Source organism: Oncorhynchus clarkii, chromosome 9, assembly GCF_045791955.1.
Source record: "Oncorhynchus clarkii lewisi isolate Uvic-CL-2024 chromosome 9, UVic_Ocla_1.0, whole genome shotgun sequence".
NCBI lineage: Eukaryota > Metazoa > Chordata > Actinopteri > Salmoniformes > Salmonidae > Oncorhynchus > Oncorhynchus clarkii.
This window is the reverse complement of record NC_092155.1, coordinates 44,045,300-44,066,108: the sequence shown is the minus strand read 5'-3', so window position 1 is coordinate 44,066,108 and position 20,809 is coordinate 44,045,300. Positions and strand designations below refer to the sequence as shown.

The following is a 20,809-nucleotide window of genomic DNA, read 5'->3' as shown; positions in this document are numbered from 1 at the left end:
ATGTCCTTGTTCAGCCATGACTCCAAAAAGCATAGTATATTAAAGTTCTTAATGTCCTGTTGATAGAATAGTCTCGAATGGAGCTCGTTCCATTTGTTCTCCGACAATTGCACATTCGCCAATAGAACAGAGGGTAGGGGCGGTTGATTCACTCGTCGCCATAGTGTCATCAATGTGCTGTCGTTTTTTCCTCTTCCGAGTGTCAGGATTAGAGCCTGATCTAAGGTGAGCAGTATGTTCTGTGCCGAAGACTCATTGAAGTAGAAGTCTTCGTCCAGATTGAGGTGAGTGATTGCTATTCTGATGTCCAGAAGCTTTTTGGTCATAGGAAACGATGGCGTAAACATTATGTAGAAAAAAGTTAAGATCAGAGCAACAAAAAAACACACAAAATAGCAGAATTGGTCAGGAGTCCATAAAACGGTGGCTATGCATCCTAGCACCATCTTTCGTCACTTCTGTATACCCCTTTTAACTTCCAGCCGCAGGTGGTACTTGTTGGCACACTGGATCTCGTCCTCTTTGGTGCGGATGAGCCTCTGCATTGCTAGGCACATCCTACCATACTGTTGTGTTCAGATAAAAAAATATATATATATTATTTTACCTTTATTTAACAAGGCAAGTCAGTTAAGAGCCTAGGAACAGTGGGTTAACTGCCTGTTCAGGGGCAGAACAACAGATTTGTACCTTGTCAGCTCGGGGGTTTGAACTTGCAACCTTCCGTTTTCCAGGCTACCCTGCCACCCCGGGAGGAAATGGTGGTAGAGGAATGATATCACATAATAAACATAATAACTGTCAAGGTGACAATGTCTGTCCAGGAAGCAGTGTTGAAAAGTAAACGTTAATGTATGTCCATGTGTGTCTAACCTGGTAGGTGCCTTGTAATGTCCTGACTAGCAGGGTGACCTGTTCAACAACAGACAGGACGTATTGAAGCTACTCCAGCTCCTGGTACAGTCAGGGAGGGACCAGGAACACTTTACCTGGCACACACAGTCATATCTTTATCATCGGTGTCATCATCATTATCATCATCACCACCACCTTCATCGTCATCATCCATCTCCTCTTACTCCTCCTAAAGCAAGTTTCAAGTTTTAATGTCACGTGCACAAGTACAGTGAAAAGCCTTTCTCGCAAGCTACAAACCCAACAATGCAGTAATCAATATCAAAATGCACAAAGGGCTGTTGTGGGTGAAGGCTTTCTCAAGCCAAAGAGGTACAGTAATACATCTGATTCAGTTTTAAGTCTTTCTTGAGGAGTGAACTGTGATTAGTTGATCAGCGGAATCGGGCGGCTGGAGCAAAAGACTACACCTACACCTGCTCTTTGCGGATAAGATAGACAAAACATCCCTGTAACTGTCCCTGTCACCATCATTCTCTGGCATTTCAAGAATTAGTAAATATCCTGCTGGGTTTCTCCACCAAAACACTTCCACACATCAACAGTAACTCCAAATGAGACTGAACCTCAAAATAATACAGGGATGTTTATCTCAGACATGTGAGACTCTAGGGAGAACATCTGACATACTCCCAGAGGGTTACATGTAGCCTTTATTATCACTCAATTAAGGCAATAAAGCCTTTAGAGATTTAAAAACGAGTCAGTTCTCCCCAAGCAGGTAGCGGTAGAGACAGACTTGCTGAGCTCATACCCAGATAACTGACAGGCTAGTATTAGTTGGAACAAGTGCTTGGAGATAGAGTGGGAAGGCTTGCTTACAATGGGTATTTTGTCTTGAATGTGAAGGTGAAGGTGTACAATGCATTTAATTTGAATTGGACGAATTGAATGTGTTTTTACCTGGAACATTCGCAACGTTTGCCCGTTTCCCTGTATCTTTGCGCTGAAAGCTCTCCTGTCCCACCTCTACTACCTGCGTCTGCAGCAAGGGGGCGCTCCACTTCACTGTTTATTTAGGACCAATAGGAACTAGGCTGCTGATATCAGGGGTACCCCTAGTTGAAGAAACAGCAACACATTTCAATGGCCTGAAGATAGAGACGGATAGAGGTGCACATGCCCCAGAGCCTATTTTCAATAGTATTTCCCATGCTGTCCTAGAAGCCATCATTGCAAAGATAGTGCCCTCTCTTTTCCATATCTATGGGCCTGAACAAGATGCTGGACAAACATTGAGGGTTCTATTTTAACAAACCTAACACAATGGCAAATCTTAGCGCTTGAATTAACACTATATGTCTTGGGGTGTGTCAGAAATATCTTTGCTATTTTCACTGCGGGAATTATGAGCACAATAGCTGGCGGTGGAGCTGGCGTTTTGATTAATAAATAAATTGTGTAATGAGCGATTGCCTCTGACCCTATTACGGGGGCTTAGTCACTTGCTTACTAGTGCTCTTCCATGCCGTCCCTAGGAGGGGTGTGTCACTTGAGTAGGTTGAGTCACAGACTTGATCTTCCTGTCCGGTTTTCCACCACCTCGGGCTTGTGCGGTGGAGGAGATATTAGTGGGCTATACTCAGCCTTGTCTCAGGGTAGTAGGTTGGTGGTTTGAAGATATTCCTCTAGTGGTGTGGGGGCTGTGCTTTGGCAAAGTGGGTGGGGTTATATCCTGCCTGGTTGGCCTTGTCCGGGGGTATCGTCGGACGGGGCCACAGTGTCTCCTGACCCCTCCTGTCTCAGCCTCCAGTATCTATGCTGCAATAGTTTATGTGTCGGGGGGCTAGAGTCAGTCTGTTATATCTGGAGTATTTCTCTTGTCTTATCTGGTGTCCTGTGTGAATTTAAGTATGCGCCCTCTAATTCTCTCTCTCTCCCTCCCCTCCCGGAGGACCTGGGCCCTGGGGCCATGCCTCAGGACTACCTGGTCTGATGACCTGGCCTGATGACTCCTTGCTCCTAACCCTAACCCTAAGGACACACTTCAGATATTGCCACCCTCCCTTCTCAGCGCAAGCGAGCTCATATAAGACAGGTAAATTACCAACCCTTGCGCAAGTATTTGAAAATAGCCCAGCGCAGGTTGATATTGCCAACGAGCGTGCGTGTTCCAATTGCGCTGGCATAACGCCAGCCAAAAATAGAGCCCTCCATGTAAGATAATGCATTCAGCAATTGAAAAATCATCCAAATGTGTCAGGGCTCTTTGAATCAACAATATGAAAGGGGGTCAGGAATACATTGTAATTACAGTCCTTCTGATCAGTTGAATATCTCTCCAAACAGCGGACCCCCTACTGATTTTTGGGTCACATTATTATTCATATATTCCCCATAATCATGCATGGGAAGCATTGTGAAACATTGCGATCCCTTTCACAAGTTAAGGGCAAAGTTGGCATGAGGCATGAGCTGAATCAAGTTGGGTGCAATGAATAATTTGTGAGGTTCACTGATCAAAACGGAAGATTTTAAGATGTGATGTTGGGTGAAACTTGGGGAAAACTTGACCTTTCTTCGTTAATGACATTATCCAAATATTTATATATTCTTAATTCCGTTCCTTTACTTTAGATCTGTGTGGATTGTTGTAAAATTGTTAGGCATTACTTGTTACATATTACTACACTGTTGGAGCTAGAAACACAAGCACACAACACAAGTATGCCTCATCCATAGAGAATCTATTTCTATGGTTGCATCCTGGTAGTGCTGACTCACTTTACACTGATGTTTGCACAGATGAGGGTGTCGTTACTGAGGAAGACATTTGCGCTCCTTGGACTTGAAGACCTGTCCTTATGTACGTAAGACCTGTCCTTACGTACACCATCTCAAGCAGCACCTCACACAGTATCAGCTGCATCTAGTCACAAATATCACACAACATTACACACTGTCGCCACACAACACAACTAAACAAAACACTCACTCATTTACTCTTACACAAAGTAGAATTAACAAAATTGACCTTAAAATATATTTCGAGAAAGACGGACAGATGCACAGACCTTGCTCAGTTGGCGGTCACCAACTCTGCGTGTCAGCTGCTGGATTTCAGCGACCTGGTCTGCTACTTGTTTCTGCTCGTTTAGCCTCTCGGCTAACGTCTCCAGCTCAGTGAGGGCCAACTGCAGGGGCATACAGTCAGGGTGGGCCCAGGGAGTGTTCTTCAACATGTCCTTGATGTCCTGGGGGGGGGGGGGGGGGGGGGGGGGAGATAGAGACAGGAACAAAAAGAGTAAGTGAGAGAGAGAAAGGGGGAGGGGGGGGGGGCATCAGGGAACATTAAACCAGATATTAACACAAAGGATTCCTCCAAGAGATCTGGGTTTCCACCTGACATGCTTAACAGAGCAAGCTACTGTATACTATGGCCGTTATGTGCAGTGGTGGAAAGTACTTAAGTAAAATACTTTAAAGTACTACTTAAGTAGTTTTTTGGGGTATCTGTACTTCACTTCACTATTTATATAACTTTTTATATAACTTTTACTATATAACTTTTTACTTAACTTTACTTAAGTTTTATAACTTTTACTTCACTACATTCATAATGAAAATAATGTACTTTTTACTCCATACATTTCCCTGACCCCTAAAAGCACTCATATTTTGAATGCTTAGCAGGAAAGGAAAATGGTCCAATTCACGCATTTATCAAGAAAACATCTCTGGTCATCCCTACTGCCTCTGATCTGGTGGACTCACGAAACACAAATGCTTTGTTTGTTAATGTCTGCGGGTTGGAGTGTGCCACGGGTTATCCGTACATTAAAATAACAATAAAATGGTGCCGTCTGGTTTGCTTAATACAAGCAATTTGAAATGATTTATACTTTTACTTTTGATAGTTAAGTATATTTAAAACCAAAAACGTTGTCTTTTACTCAAGTAGTATTTTACTGCGTGACTTTCACTTTTACGTGAGTCATTTTCTATTAAGAATTCTTTACTTTTACTCAAGTATGACAATTGGGTACTTTTTCCACCACTGCTTATATGTTTCCAAATACATGTTTTGAGAAGCTATATAGCTTTTTTATTTATGTGTTCCTCTTCTCTCACATGATATGTTTATTGGTGCTTATTACTGAATATTTTGCATGTAAAAACAATCTAGATGTATACAGTATATAAATCATGAACAGCAGGCATTATACATGTATTATCTTTAAGTTGGTAACACTTTATTTAAAGCCTGCAGGCGGTATGCATTATTATGCTGTTACAATGCATTTTAAAACTTATCATCTTATCATCATCTTGGAACTAACCTTTAGCAGCAGGATAAACTGAGGGAAGCGCTGGATTGGTTTAACCATAAAGCCATAAAGCATGATTCTCTCAGGACTGAACGCTTGCGTCTTATGTAGGGTAACAACCACAGGGCCTGGGTCAACAGAGTCCATTACATCAGATCGCAGTCAATAGAGCATTCTATATATGGAAGTCAGGCGTTGCCGAACACAAATTAAAACGCAGGATGAACCTTGTATGGCTGGCGACAATCTGACTGACTGTTTCACCAAAAGCTACTAGAAAACGAGGAATGCAAATAGATAATGGGCTATGAATGCGAATAGATATACTGTATCAGCAAACATGTCTACAGCCTTGGGAGAGGAAAGAAGACTAATTCATTGTAAACAGACTGATCAAATAGGAAAGCGTAGCCCACCTACAGAAACTCCAGGAAAGCTGTCTTGGAAATGCAGGCTTTCTTCATGAGAACGTTAGTGAAGTTGTTGACACAATTGCTGTACACGTCTAGTACTATTGACCTGGAAAACTGTGGAGAAAAATGGATTCAAAATCCAGTAATGTACTATAAAATCAGTGGAAGGATACATGGAAGGAAGGGGTGGGGGTGGGGGGGGGGGGGGGGTTGCATTTTTTAAAGTATCCCAAAATGAGTGCCTCTTGCGTCCCTAGAAATTGTGCACCAATATTGAAAGCCTATTATATTAAATAAATAGTCCTTTAATATAGACCACATAAATAAATCTAAATGTTTCTGAAGTGTCAACATTCTCCGTCAACCCTGTGTCACTTCTAAGAAGATTTTAACCCATTTATTACCATCATTTCTCCAAGTTTCACCATCATTGTAAAGCCTAGTTATTTTGTTGCTTTGTCAAAGTCATTTCTGAAGAATATTATTTACATCATTACGTCTATCCCTAATTGTAAGGTCAATCCTGTTATGTGAACTGAACTCTCGTTTTGATATGGTGAAACTAAAATATTTTTCAAAAGAAACATTGTACAGCTAATAGTTAAATTATAGAGTAAATGCAGGTGAACTGGTTCTACTCTTTTTGGCCATTTTCTGGTGGAAAACTGAGCAGGTCAAGCATAACATGTCAACCTTGTTACCCGTAGATAGACAGGCTAGAAATGTTTTATCATTTTTTGTATTCAATTGCCACTGCCTGTTGCACCCACAAGCTTCCATTCCCTGTCACAAGAGAATTTATGGCTGATTTAAGAAGAACTCATCAACCCTGTTACGGTCATCCCTGTTACTTCATTTGGCACCTATTAAAAACTAGGCACTTACTAGTTTTTTATGAAGTTGAACATGTGCTCTTTATGACAGAAATATACACTTCTCAACACACCGAATTGGTGGAATGACCCAGGTACCAAACAAAAGAAAACAGACTGAAACAGGAAGACAAACCCTCATTTTCATTGGACCTAATAAACATGAACCTGGTCCCTAAATTTGGATAGAGCCATCCTCCATACTGACCGAGGCCACAAAGAGGTCTCTGATCTTCTCACTGAGGTCCCACTCGGCCACGGGAGGTGCCAAGGGTATCTGACGGGCCTCCGGCTCTAGCAAGGGCTTCTGGTACTCCTGGGAACAGTGAGAAGGGTAACCAATCAGAGTGATGCTCACTAGTATCTGGCTAGCTGGATTAAGGGGGGACAATGTAAGCAGACAATGAAAGCTCTTACAATATATAACATTTCTCAAAAACAGAAGAAATGAAGAGGTGAAAATAGACCAAATTATTAGGGTGAGGCACATGGGCTACTAACAGCTTACTACACAACATACTTAGTATCACTGTCTTAGCTACAGTATTCATATCTCCCTGGCATATTACATCATTTTTATGCAGCAGCAAAGAAGACATTTTTGCACTCACCTTGTTGTGCTATGCTCACTTGAACAGAAAGGTGGTGTGGCGGTCCTTAGTGGGCAAATTTTGTAATCAAAGTCCGGCATTCTCTGGATTTAAGACAACTGGGAACTCAGTTGTGCACCAGGGCTTCCCACTTCTCTTTCTATTCTGGTTAAGGCCAGTTTGCGCTGTTATGTGAAGGGAGTAGTACACAGCATTGTACAAGATTTTGCAATTTCTTGCATGGAATAGCCTTCATTTTTCAGAACAAGAATTGACGAGTTTCAGAAGAAAGTACTTTGTTTCTGGCCATTTGGAGACTGTAATTGAACCCACAAATGCTGATGCTCCAGATACTCAACTAGTCTGAAAAAGGCCAGTTTTATTGCTTCATTATCAGAACAACAGTTTTCATACTTGCAAAGGGGTTTTATAATGATCATTAACCTTTTAAAATGATAAACTTGGATTAGCTAACAACGTGCCATTGGAACACAGGAGTGATGGTTGCTGATAATGAACATCTGTACGCCTATGTAGAGATTCCATAAAATATCAGCCGTTTCCAGGGTTGACGAAATTATGTCAATTGGAGGTTGATTTGTTTTAGAAAGTGCAGAGAAGCTTAAATGTACACCGTCCTATCGTTCTCCTTAGATAGTCATTATATAAAGACATTGGTCCTACTTTGGTTCCATGGTATTCAGGAAAAAATATATTTTGAATTGTCTTTCCTTTAGCAGACAAAGACAAGTCATTTGTGTTGCCCTCCTTTGCAATAGACAATTTCCCCTTGCTCCTAAGCCTAACACACAAAAAATAAATATACAGTATATATATATAGTTTCAAAACTCAAATAAATAAAAAAATCAGTTTAAAAACATGCATATCATCGATACCTCATATTATAGAAACCATACTCCTGTCTGATCATAACCAACACAGACTCAGAGGAGAAATAAACTTTAGCAGCAGCAGTAGGAGGAGCAGCAATGTGTAGATAAAGTCCCAGAGAAGAAGAAGAGGAACCAAGAGAGACTGCTATAAAGTCCCAGAGAAGAAGAAGAACCAAGAGAGACTGCTATAAAGTCCCAGAAAAGAAGAGGAACCAAGAGAGACTGCTATAAAGTCCCAGAGAAGAAGAGGAACCAAGAGAGACTGCTATAAAGTCCCAGAGAAGAAGAAGAGGAACCAAGAGAGACTGCTATAAAGTCCCAGAGAAGAAGTGGAACCAAGAGAGACTGCTATAAAGTCCCAGAGAAGAAGAAGAGGAACCATGAGAGACTGCTATAAAGTCCCAGAGAAGAAGAAGAGGAACCATGAGGGACTGCTATATAGTCCCAGAGAAGAAGAAGAGGAACCAAGAGAGACTGCTGACAAAACCACTAACTACTAAACACACAGCAAGGCAGTGCATTTAAACTAGCTGTGTACATATGCTCCTCAGTATAGGATGAGTGTGTGTTAATTAACCCAACTGTAGTTGAATTAAACTCTCATACCTTTTCAGTGGAGGCTGCTGAAGGGAGGACGTCTCATAATAATGGCTGGAAGGGAAACCATGTGTTTGATGTTGTTGATAGCTTTCCACCTATTCCGCTCCAACCATTACCACCTCCCCAGTTAAGGTGCCACCAACCTCCTGTGGTTTGTAGAGTCAAGTGTTAGCATATTACACCATAGGGCTACTAGTAAAGTTGGACATGCATACTAAAATGCTACTACAACGAAAACCTTTATTGGTTACAATTTGGGATTGAATAGTGATCTGCATTTGACTTCATAATATGCTTTTCATATGATATTTGAGCCTACATAGTACTGCTATATTTTGAAAAAGACATAGCAACATACCATAGAGACCAGTGGAGGCTGCTGAGAGGGAGGACGACTCATAATATTGTCCGGAATGGAGAGAATGGAGCGGTATCAAACACTCCATTCCAGCCATTATTATGAGCCGTCCTCCCCTCAGCAGCCTCCACTGACAGAGATGTACAGAGATTGCAATATGGTAACTGTCCCATTATGTTGTGTGCGAGCGCACAAGCAGTACCATTTTGAAGTAGTTAGCTGAAAGGGTACGTACTGCCACCTGTAGTGTGTTGTTTGAACAGGTATAAAGCCAAGATTGGCGATTTACTGCCACCTGTAGTTATGGAATGTTTGCTCACGAGTATAATTAATTGGTTGATCCATCCTGATGACCCGGATGGAATTATGTGATCCTTCCTTAACCCATAGGAAGTTCTACCCAGTTGACTACTTCAAAATGGTGAAAGTTCTCAATGAAAGTTCTCAATTTAGCCAATGCTAAAACAGGCTTTTGGGCACTAGAGTCCTCAATACATCTCCATTCAAAAAACAACAATGCTTACATTGACGCAACAGACATCCTTGGGTGTCATTAAATAATTGTAGCACCAAGTTATGTATAGTATCAAGGTCTGAATAACACATACAAAAATATATAGAGATTGCAAAAGCAGCTGAGTATACAAAATAAGAGCCCTCCATATCTTACTACTGCTGTGGGCCATGCAGGGTCTTGACTTTGGTCCCGCTGTCTGACTGCTCATCATAGCTCTCAAACTCACTGCCGCTCCAGCTGTTGTTGGTGCCATGATGGTCCACTTGCCTCTGAACGTTCTTATAAATGCAATCTGACACACAACTGGGGAGACATTAATCACATACATTATTTTCTCGCACACATGCATCTGCAGATGCGCACACACACACACACACACACACACACACACACACACACACACACACACACACACACACACACACACACACACACACACACACACACACACACACGCACACACACACACACACACATGCGTGCACTTACACACACACATGTGCACACGCACCCACCACTGTATGAGTCCCCACCTTCCACAGGAGAGAGGAGGCTCTCACAGGGCACGTCATCATAGTTGACCTCTGGACGACTGGTCCTGAAAATGACGTCTGGACTGGTCATGTAGGGCAGGTCGGGCTATTCAGGATGTCATAGCGGCTGGTCGGATTGGTTGTGATGACGTCATCGGGGCCAGTGGGGCCAGGTGGGCTGTCTGTGCAGGCCATACCATCTGGACTTTGCAGGCCCTCCGGACTAGACACGTTTTCATTTTCAGAACTTGCTGCATCACCTGGACCTCCTACATCAAGCGTGGGGGAGGTTTCCCTGCAAGAGAGCAGTGCATCATTCCAACCTTAGTTAATTGGTTTGAAGGCATTCAGATCAGGGGTCAGCAACAGGCGTTCTTTTGGGCCATTGTCAAAAAGTTGTTACATTTTGGTGATTTTAGTTTTTGGTAAAGCAAAGACTACAATTATCAGAAATTCAGGTAAAACGTAGTTTAATTTAAGAAATCTGTTCACCATTCCCACAAATAAAAGAGACGTGATCGTGTAATCAAGGTATGAAATTATTGTTATTTTCAATACAATCAATCTCATTTCGGGCTCAGTTGTTGTCAATTTGCAGTGTATAAATGATCAGAATTATCTTCCAGCCTCCAGACCATCTGCTCCGACAGAAATTCTCCCCCGGCTGAATCTAGTTGCCTACCCCTGAGTTAGAGCATGCTACATTGGACACTACTACCACTCCCCAGGGTTTTTAGCCATGGGTGATTAGCTAAGTAAAAATAGTGACTAGCTAAGTAAACAGATACAAATTGTGGGTTACAGGTCAAGAGAGGACTTTCAAGGTTACCAATGCAAGGTCAATCTGGTGTACAATCCCACTGGATTTTGGGTATCGTGGGAATTTCTACCCAGCATCAAGAGCACTTACAGACAGGAGACTGAAAATCAAAACTATCCCTACAGCCCTGACTAGTGTGGAGCGAATTAGCTTTGGGCCCCTCAGGTTTGAGAGAAAGCCTGTTTCCATGTGGAAAAGTCTGCCCTATCGCTGAAGAATAGGGTTCATGTCCTGGTCAATATAGCATGGTCAATAAATGCACTCCTATTACAAAGGTGAAGGTGACAGCTGTCTCTTGCCCTTATAGGAAATCAAGTTGTATCTCTCCATATGTAGGATCATAATTTGATCACTCTTTTGTTGCTGAGAATGATGATGATGCATTTGAGTTTTAAAAAGGCTTCTAAAGTTTGTAATTTCCACTGACAATTAAGACTTGATTTGCCCTAACAAAAAATGTATCACCCCAACAAAGATATCCATCAATTATAATCCACTGAATAATTTGCATTTCATGTTGCTGCTGAATTATTTTTCCTATTGTAGCACACTGGCTCAAATTAAGATCCTACATCTGTAGCTCTATTGTACTTGCATGTTTTGTATCTATATCAGGGAGTATTCCGTTTGCAAAGGGGTGTAATATGTCAAATATCCAATAATTGTCACACCCTGATCTGTTTCACCTGTCTTTGTGCTTGTCTCCACCCCCCTCCAGGTGTTGCCCATCTTCCCATTATCCCCTGTGTATTTATACCCGTGTTCTCTGTTTGTCTGTTGCCAGTTTGTTTTGTATTGTCAGGTCTTACCAGGGGGCTTTCCTGTCTTCCTTTTTGTCAAGTTCTGTTTCCTCGGTTCTGACTATTCTGCCTGCCCTGACCCTGAGCCTGCCTGCCGTCCTGTACCTGTTTGACTCTGACCTAATCACAAACCCCTGCCTGTCCTCAACCTGCCCTTTGCCTGTCCTGTGTTTACAATAAATAATCTGAGAACTGTACTATCTGCCTCCTGTGTCTGCATCTGGGTTATATCCTGAGGTGTGATAATAATGAGGTTGGCTACTTTACCCACCAAGAAAGACTATTGTTAATTCCCAATTTCACAAAGTTACTTAACAATAACAATGGTCAATTATTTTCTAAATTAATTTGGCAAGGCCGACATTGGGTATGATTGTGCTACACTGTGTAGGATTGAGGTTGAGATTATAGTGACAGAGACAGGTGGCTTATACTAGAGGAGCTCAGGACTGTGGATCATGTAGGGCGGCTAGACTAGTCTGGGGTTTAGTAAACGTTTATGCAGTCGCAGAGTGAGCTCTGACACCACACTGAACCACTCCTTGGCTGAGGTGGCTCTGTACGGTGCTTGAACTGAACAAATAATGCACACGCTGCTGTGAGGAAACACACCACTGAGCTCACACACGCACGCAACTGGGATATCTCATACACTTCGCTCGCATGCATGCACGCACACACTCCCACATGACTGAGATCACACGTGTAACTGAGATTCTCATTGACATGCACACCAGTGGAGGCTGCTGAGGGGAGGACGGCTCATAATAATATCTGGAATGGAGTCAATGGAGTGGTATCAACAACATCAAAGACGTGGTTTACATGTGTTTGATACCATTCCATTGACTCCATTCCAGACATTATGACCCATCCTCCCCTCAGCAGCCTCCACTGATGCACACGCACGGCTGAGAGAGAGAGACGACCCCGCTGTGTTCTAAATGGGACTTGTAGCCTGTCATGTACTATTATATTTAAATAGATGTTTCCTGCTTTAGAGCAATGATTCGTCTGTACTTAATTGATACAGCTTTGATTTGTCTGCATTTGATTGATAAGGCATCCATTTTCATTTGTTTGATGAGGATCTGATTAGTCCTGGTTTGATTTGTTCAGTGAGATTCTGGGTTGGTGTCCCAGGCAGTGCTGATGTCGTGCTATATTCGTGATTGTGCTGCTTGTAAATCTGTATGATTGTAAAAGTAGGGGAGTGCCCAATGTGTGACACCACAGCCCTGCTGGAAGATGGTCACGAACCTGTCTGAGTGTCTATGCGGTCAGCCTTTTTTAAGACAGGAGTGTACTAGCACTCATTCACAGAACCTACAGGATATGGCATTGACAGACACAAGGCTAGATATTGGGTAAACATAACAATGTGTACTGGCTTACAGCATTGCATCACACAATGCTAAATTGCAAGGGAAGGTTTTGCCCCAATAGACCATGAACGACAAGGAACATTTTAACGTTACTTCTAAATATAACCATATAATACAGTAGATGTCCTTCACACACAGTGTCCCTTACTTTCATAAATGTTATTTCTTCTCCCGGAGCTCTCGGTCTGTCCTAACACTCCCAGCTCAGAGCGGCTGAAACATTGACAACAAATATGGGAATCAAAACATCTGGGAGTGACATTGCTTCCATGGATGGTTCATTAAGGAGAGAATACAGCATCAGACCAACATAAAAAGTCATTTGAGCAGTAATTGATGTCACAGCCCATGACATTACAAGAGTGTGTAAAGCTGTCATCAAGGCAAAGGGTGACTACTTTGAAGAATCTCAAATATAAAATATATTTTGATTTGTTTAACACTTGTTTGGCTACTACATGAATCCATGTGTTATTTTATAGTGTTGATGTCTTCACTATTATTCTACAATGTAGAAAATAGTCAAAATAAAGAAAAGCCCTGGAATGAGTAGGTGTGTCCAAACTTTTGACTGGCACTGTACGATAACATACAGTTGAAGTCGGGAGTTTACATACACTTAGGTTGGAGTCATTGTGTCTCCTGACCCCTCCTGTCTCAGCCTCCAGTATTTATGCTGCAGTAGTTTATGTGTCGGGGGGCTAGGGTCAGTTTGTTATATCTGGAGTACTTCTCCTGTCCTATCCGGTGTCCTGTGTGAATTTAAGTATGCTCTCTCTAATTCTCTCTTTCTCTCTCTCGGAGGACCTGAGCCCTAGGACCATGCCCCAGGACTACCTGACATGATGACTCCTTGCTGTCCCCAGTCCACCTGGCCGTGCTGCTGCTCCAGTTTCAACTGTTCTGCCTGTGATTATTATTATTTGACCATGCTGGTCATTTATGAACATTTGAACATCTTGGCCATGTTCTGTTATAATCTCCACCCGGCACAGCCAGAAGAGGACTGGCCACCCCACATAGCCTGGTTCCTCTCTAGGTTTCTTCCTAGGTTTTGGCCTTTCTAGGGAGTTTTTCCTAGACACCGTGCTTCCACACCTGCATTGCTTGCTTTTTGAGGTTTTAGGCTGGGTTTCTGTACAGCACTTTGAGATATCAGCTGATGTACGAAGGGCTATATAAATAAATTTGATTTGATTTTATGATTAAAACTCTATTTTTCAACCACTCCACAAATGTATTGTTAACAAACTATAGTTTTGGCAAGTCGGTTAGGACATCTACTTTGTGCATGACACAAGTAATTTTTCCAACAATTGTTTTACAGACAGATTATTTCACTTATGATTCACTGTATCACAATTCCAGAAAATAATGTAATGGCTTTAGAAGCTTCTGATGGGTGAATTGATATAATTTGAGTCAATTGGAGGTGTACCTGTGGATGTATTTCAAGGCCTACCTTCAAACTCAGTGCATCTTTGCTTGACATCATAGAAAAATCCAAAGAAATCAGCCAAGACCTCAGAAAGAAAATTGTAGACCAGAAGTCTGGTTCATCCTTGGGAGTAATTTCCAAACACTTGAAGGTACCACGTTCATCTGTACAAACAATAGTACGCAAGTATAAACACCATGCGACCACGCAGCCGTCATACAGCTCAGGAAGGAGATGGTTTCTGTCTCCTAGAGAAAGTACTTTGGTGCGAAAAGTGCAAATCAATCCCAGAACAACAGCAAAAGACCTTGTGAAGATGCTGGAGGAAACAGGTACAAAAGTATCTATATCCACAGTAAAACGAGTCCTATATCGACATAACCTGAAAGGCCGCTCAGCAAGGAAAAAGCCACTGTTCCAAAACCGCCATAAAAAAGCCAGACTATGGTTTGCAACTGCACATGGGGACAAAGATCGTACTTTTTGTAGAAATGTCCTCTGGTCTGATGAAACAAAAATATAACTATTTGGCCATAATGACCATGTTCGGAGGAAAAGGGTGGAGGCTTGCAAGCCGATGAACACCATCCCAACCGTGAAGCACGGTGGTTTGTCACATCCTGAGCTTATTTCCTTTTTTATGTCTCTATTTTTGGTTTGGTCAAGACGTGAGTTGGGGTGGGCATTCTATGTTTTTGTTCTATGTTTTGTATTTCTGTGTTTGGCTTGGTATGGTTCTCAATCAGAGGTCTATCGTTGTCTCTGATTGAGAACCATACTTAGGTAGCCTGTTCCCACCTGTGTTTGTGGGTAGTTGTTTTCTGTTTTGTGTGTCTTCACCTTACAGAACTGTTTCGTTCTCGCTGTTGTTTTTTTTTGGTTATTGCAGTGTTCAGTTTATTTATTAAAATTAACATGGACATTTACCACGCTGCGTTTTGGTCCGATCTTGACTACTCTTCATCAGACGAAGAGGATTGTTACAGGGTGGCAGCCTCATATTGTACGGATGCTTTGCTGCAGGAGGGACTGGTGCACTTCACAAAATAGATGGCGTCATGAGGACGGAAAATTATGTGGATATATTGAAGCATCATCTCAAGACATCAGTCAGGAAGTTAAAGCTTGGTTGTAAATGGGTCTTCCATATGGACATTGACCACAAGCATACTTCCAAAGTTGTGGCAAAATGGCTTAAGAACAACAAAGTCAAGGTATTGGGAGGGGCCATTACAAAGCCCTGACCTCAGTGCCATAGAAAATTTGTGGGCAAAACTGAAAAAGTGTGTGCGAGCAAGAAGGCCTACAAACCTGACTCAGTTACTCCAGCTCTGTCAGGAGGAATGGGCCAAAATTCACCCAACGTATTGTGGGAAGCTTGTGGAAGGCTACCCAAAACGTTTGACCCAAGTTAAACAATTTAAAGGCAATGCTAACAAATACTAATTGAGTGTATGTACACTTCTGACCCACTGGGAATGTGATGAAAGAAAGAAATAATTCTCTACTATTATACTGACCTTTCACATTTTTAAAGTAAAGTAGTGATCCTAAGACAGGGGCTTTTTACTTAGATTAAATGTCAGGAATTGTGGAAAAACTGAGTTTTTAAATGTATTTGGCTAAGGTGCATGTAAACTTCCGACTTCAACTGTAGTTTCCTAGAGTGAACTATCCAGTAAACAACTCCATGAGCTATTGTTGCTTCATGTTATGGTGACTAAACACTGCACAGCAAATTGGCTAGTGTTACATTGGTGTTAGAAGCCTGTAATTGGTTGGAATACCAACCAGTTTTACATCTTACATCATGCTTCCTTTTTTAGCATTCTGAATCAATGGCATTATTTAGAATGCATAAGACAGAAGCTTATACTAAATAAAACACATTTATTTGAACAACAGAGCAGAAACCATTTTCAAAATAGTTTGGCTTCAACAGGATTCAAACTCATACCGTCACATCGCTGAATGTTCCATAGTTCCCTACTCTACCTGCTAAGCTACTGGGCAGCTGGAAGTATTTGTACAAAATCCTAACTATATTTGTAAGTACGGTGTCCAAATAGATGTCAGTGTTTGAAAGCAGTTTTGAGTTGAAGAAAGCACTGGAACCAGGGCAAAAACAGTGGGATCTCACATTTTGTGACACACGGTTTGAAAAAGCATGTGATCAAACAAAGCTTCGGACGTCATTGATGACACACTGCTTCAAAGTTAGCTGCTTAGCGATTGCGACGCATTCCTCGGAGCTCCCGTATCAAATGTAATATCACTAGTAGTCTCCTTTATCAATGTTTATAACCCTGACAGTCATTCTGAATGCAGCTTGCGGGTGACTGAAAATTCCAACTGTTGGCTATCCTAACTCAACAGGAATTACACATCACTTTGTAAGCCAGCATAATGTGTCTTACAGGCCTGATGTGGCATGTAAACAAAGAGTTTCAGGCCACTGTATTAGCGTAAAACTAGGCCTCAAAATAAGGCCTCATGATATACACTACCGTTCAAAAGTTTGGGGTCACTTAGAAATGTCCTTGTTTTCCATGAAAACATACGTAAAATGAGTTGCAAAATGAATAGGAAATATAGTCAAGATGTTGACAAGGTTATAAATAATATTTTTTTATTTAAATAATAATTGTGTCCTTCAAACTTTGCTTTCGTCAAAGAATCCTCCATTTGCAGCAATTACAGCCTGGCAGACCTTTGGCATTCTAGTAGGTAATCTGTGCTGGCCACTCCATTATAGACAGAATACCAGCTGACTGCTTCTTCCCTAAATAGTTCTTGCATAGTTTGGAGCTGAGCTTTGTGTCATTGTCCTGTTGTAGGAGGAAATTGGCTCCAATTAAGTGTCGTCCACAGGGTATGGCATGGCATTGCAAAATGGAGTGATTGCCTTCCTTCTTTAAGATCCCTTTTACGATGTACAAATCTTCCACTTTACCACCACCAAACCACCCTAAAATCATCACATTGCCTCCACCATGCTTGACAGATGGCGTCAAGCACTCCTCTAGCATCTTTTCATTTTTTCTGTGTCTCACGAATGCCCTTCTTTGTGATCCAAACACTTCAAACTTAGATTTGTCTGTATATACACCTTTTTCCAATCTTCCTCTGTCCAGTGCCTGTGTTCTTTTGCCCATCTTAATCTTTTATTTTTATTGGCCAGACTGAGATATGGCTTTTTCTTTGCAACTCTGCCTAGAAAGCCAGCATCCCTGAGTCGCCTCTTCACTGTTGACGTTGAGACTGGTGTTTTGCGGGTACAATTTAATGAAGCTGCCAGTTGAGGACTTGTGAGGCATCTGTTTCTCAAACTAGACACTCTAATGTACTTGTCCTCTTGCTCAGTTGTGCACCGGGGCCTCCCACTCCTCTTTCTATTCTGGTTAGAGCCAGTTTGTGCTGTTCTGTGAAGGGAGTAGTACACAGCGTTGTACAAGATCTTCAGTTTCTTGGCAATTTCTTTCATGGCATAGCCTTCATTTTTCAGAACAAGTTTCAGAAGAAAGTACTTTGTTTCTGGCCATTTTTAGCCTGTAATCGAACCCACAAATGCTGATTCTCCAGATTCTCAACCAATGTTAATTTCTCTACCATAAGCCGCTTCTCATTTTAGAGAATTTGGCAGTACGTCCAACCGGCCTCACAACTGCAGACCACGTGTATGGCATTGTGTGGGTGAAGCGGTTTGCTGGTGCTCCATGGTGGCAGTGGGGTTATGGTATGGGCAGGCCTAAGCTATGGACAACAAACACAATTGCGTTTTATCAATGGCAATTTGAATGCACAGGATACGGTGACGAGATCCTGCGGCCCATTGTTGTGTCATTCATCTGCCACCCTCACCTCATGTTTCAGCATGATAATGCACGGCTCCATGTTGCAAGGATCTGTATACAATTCCTGGAAGCTGAAAATCCCAGTTCTTCTATGGCCTGCATACTCACCAGACATGTCACCCATTGAGCAAGTTTGGGATGCTCTGGATCTACGTGTACGACAGTGTGTTCCAGTTCCTGCCAATATCCAACAACTTTTCACAGCCATTGAAGAGGAGTGGGACAACATTCCACAGGCCACAATCAACAGCCAACTCAATGCGAAGGAGATGTGTCATGCTGCAAAGGCAAATGGTGGTCACACCAGATACTGACTGGCTTTTGGATCCACGTACCTTTTGTTGAGGTATCTGTGACCGGGCCTCCCGGGTGGCGCAGTGGTTAAGGGCCACCAGAGACTCTGGGTTCGCGCCCAGGCTCTGTCGTAACCGGCCGCGACCGGGATGTCCACAATTGGCATAACGTCGTCCGGGTTAAGGAGGGATTGGCCGGTAGGGATATCCTTGTCTCATCGCGCACCAGTGACTCGTGTGGCGGGCCGGGCGCAGTGCACGCTAACCAAGGTTGCCAGGTACACAGTGTTTCCTCCGACACATTGGTGCGGCTGGCTTCCGGGTTGGATGTGCGCTGTGTTAAGAAGCAGTGCGGCTTGGTTGGGTTGTGTATCGGAGAACGCATGACTTTCAACCTTCGTCTCTCCCGAGCCCGTACGGGAGTTGTAGCGATGAGACAAGATAGTAGCTACTAACAATTGGATACTACGAAATTGGGGAGAAAAAAAGGGGGTAAAAAATAATAATAATAAATCAAATTAAAATAAAGGTATCTGTGACCAACAGATTCATATCTGTCTTCCCAGTCATATGAAATCCATAGATTAGGGCATAATGAATGTATTTCAATTTGACTTCCATATATGATCTGTAACTAAGTAAAATCTTTGAAATTGTTCCATTTATATTTTTGTTCAGTATAGTTAGTTTAGTTTCACCTGACCGGTAACTTAGCAAGTAGAGTAGGGAACTATGGAACATTCAGCGATGTGAGGTTATGAGGTCAAATCCCATTGAAGGCACATTATTTCAAAAATTGTTTTATGTGAAACCAAACTTTCTGCACTGTTGTTAAATAGTTTTATTTTATTTAGTATAGTATAAGCTTATATGTTAAGCATCATAAATAATGCCATAGATTCCTTTTTTTAAATACACTGCTCAAAAAAATAAAGGGAACACTAAAATAACACATCCTAGATCTGATTGAATGAAATATTCTTATTAAATACTTTTTTCTTTACATAGTTGAATGTGCTGACAACAAAATCACACAAACATTATCAATGGAAATCAAATTTATCAACCCATGGAGGTCTGGATTTGGAGTCACACTCAAAATTAAGGTGGAAAACCACACTACAGGCTGATCCAACTTTGATGTAATGTCCTTAAAACAAGTCAAAATGGGGCTCAGTAGTGTGTGTGGCCTCCACGTGCCTGCATGACCTCCCTACAACGCCTGGGCATGCTCCTGATGAGGTGGCGGATGGTCTCCTGAGGGATCTCCTCCCAGACCTGGACTAAAGCATCCGCCAACTCCTGGACAGTCTGTGGTGCAGCGTGGCATTGGTGGATGGAGCGAGACATGATGTCCCAGATGTGCTCAATTGGATTCAGGTCTGGGGAACGGGCGGGCCAGTCCATAGCATCAATGCCTTCCTCTTGCAGGAACTGCTGACACACTCCAGCCACATGAGGTCTAGCATTGTCTTGCATTAGGAGGAACCCAGGGCCAACCGCACCAGCATATGGTCTCACAAGGGGTCTGAGGATCTCATCTCGGTACCTAATGGCAGTCAGGCTACCTCTGGCGAGCACATGGAGGGCTGTGCGGCCCCCCAAAGAAATGCCACCCCACACCATGACTGACCCACCGCCAAACCGGTCATGCGTGCTCAGTGTGAACCTGCTTTCATCTGTGAAGAGCACAGGGCGCCAGTGGCGAATTTGCCAATCTTGGTGTTCTCTGGCAAATGCCAAACGTCCTGCACGGTGTTGGGCTGTAAGCACAACCCCCACCTGTGGACGTCGGGCCCTCATACCACCCTCATGGAGTCTGTTTCTGACCCTTTGAGCAGACACATGCAGATTTGTGGCCTGCTGGAGGTCATTTTGCAGGGCTCTGGCAGTGCTCCTCCTGCTCCTCCTTGCACAAAGGCGGAGGTAGCGGTCCTGCTGCTGGGTTGTTGCCCTCCTACAGCCTCCTCCACGTTTCCTGATGTACATGCTCTGGACACTATGCTGACAGACACAGCAAACCTTCTTGCCACAGCTCGCATTGATGTGCCATCCTGGATGAGCTGCACTACCTGAGCCACTTGTGTGCGTTGTAGACTTCGTCTCATGCTACCACTAGAGTGAAAGCACTGCCAGCATTCAAAAGTGACCAAAACATCAGCCAGGAAGCATAGGAACTGAGAAGTGGTCTGTGGTCACCACCTGCAGAACCACTCCTTTATTGGGGGTGTCTTGCTAATTGCCTATAATTTCCACCTG

At 42.7% G+C, this 20,809-nt stretch overlaps 1 pseudogene; it reads right to left on the bottom strand.

Moving 5' to 3' along the window:
• Positions 1–452: 452 nt before the first annotated feature.
• Positions 453–18,717, bottom strand: LOC139417556 (rho guanine nucleotide exchange factor 10-like protein; annotated as a pseudogene).
• Positions 18,718–20,809: the final 2,092 nt, after the last annotated feature.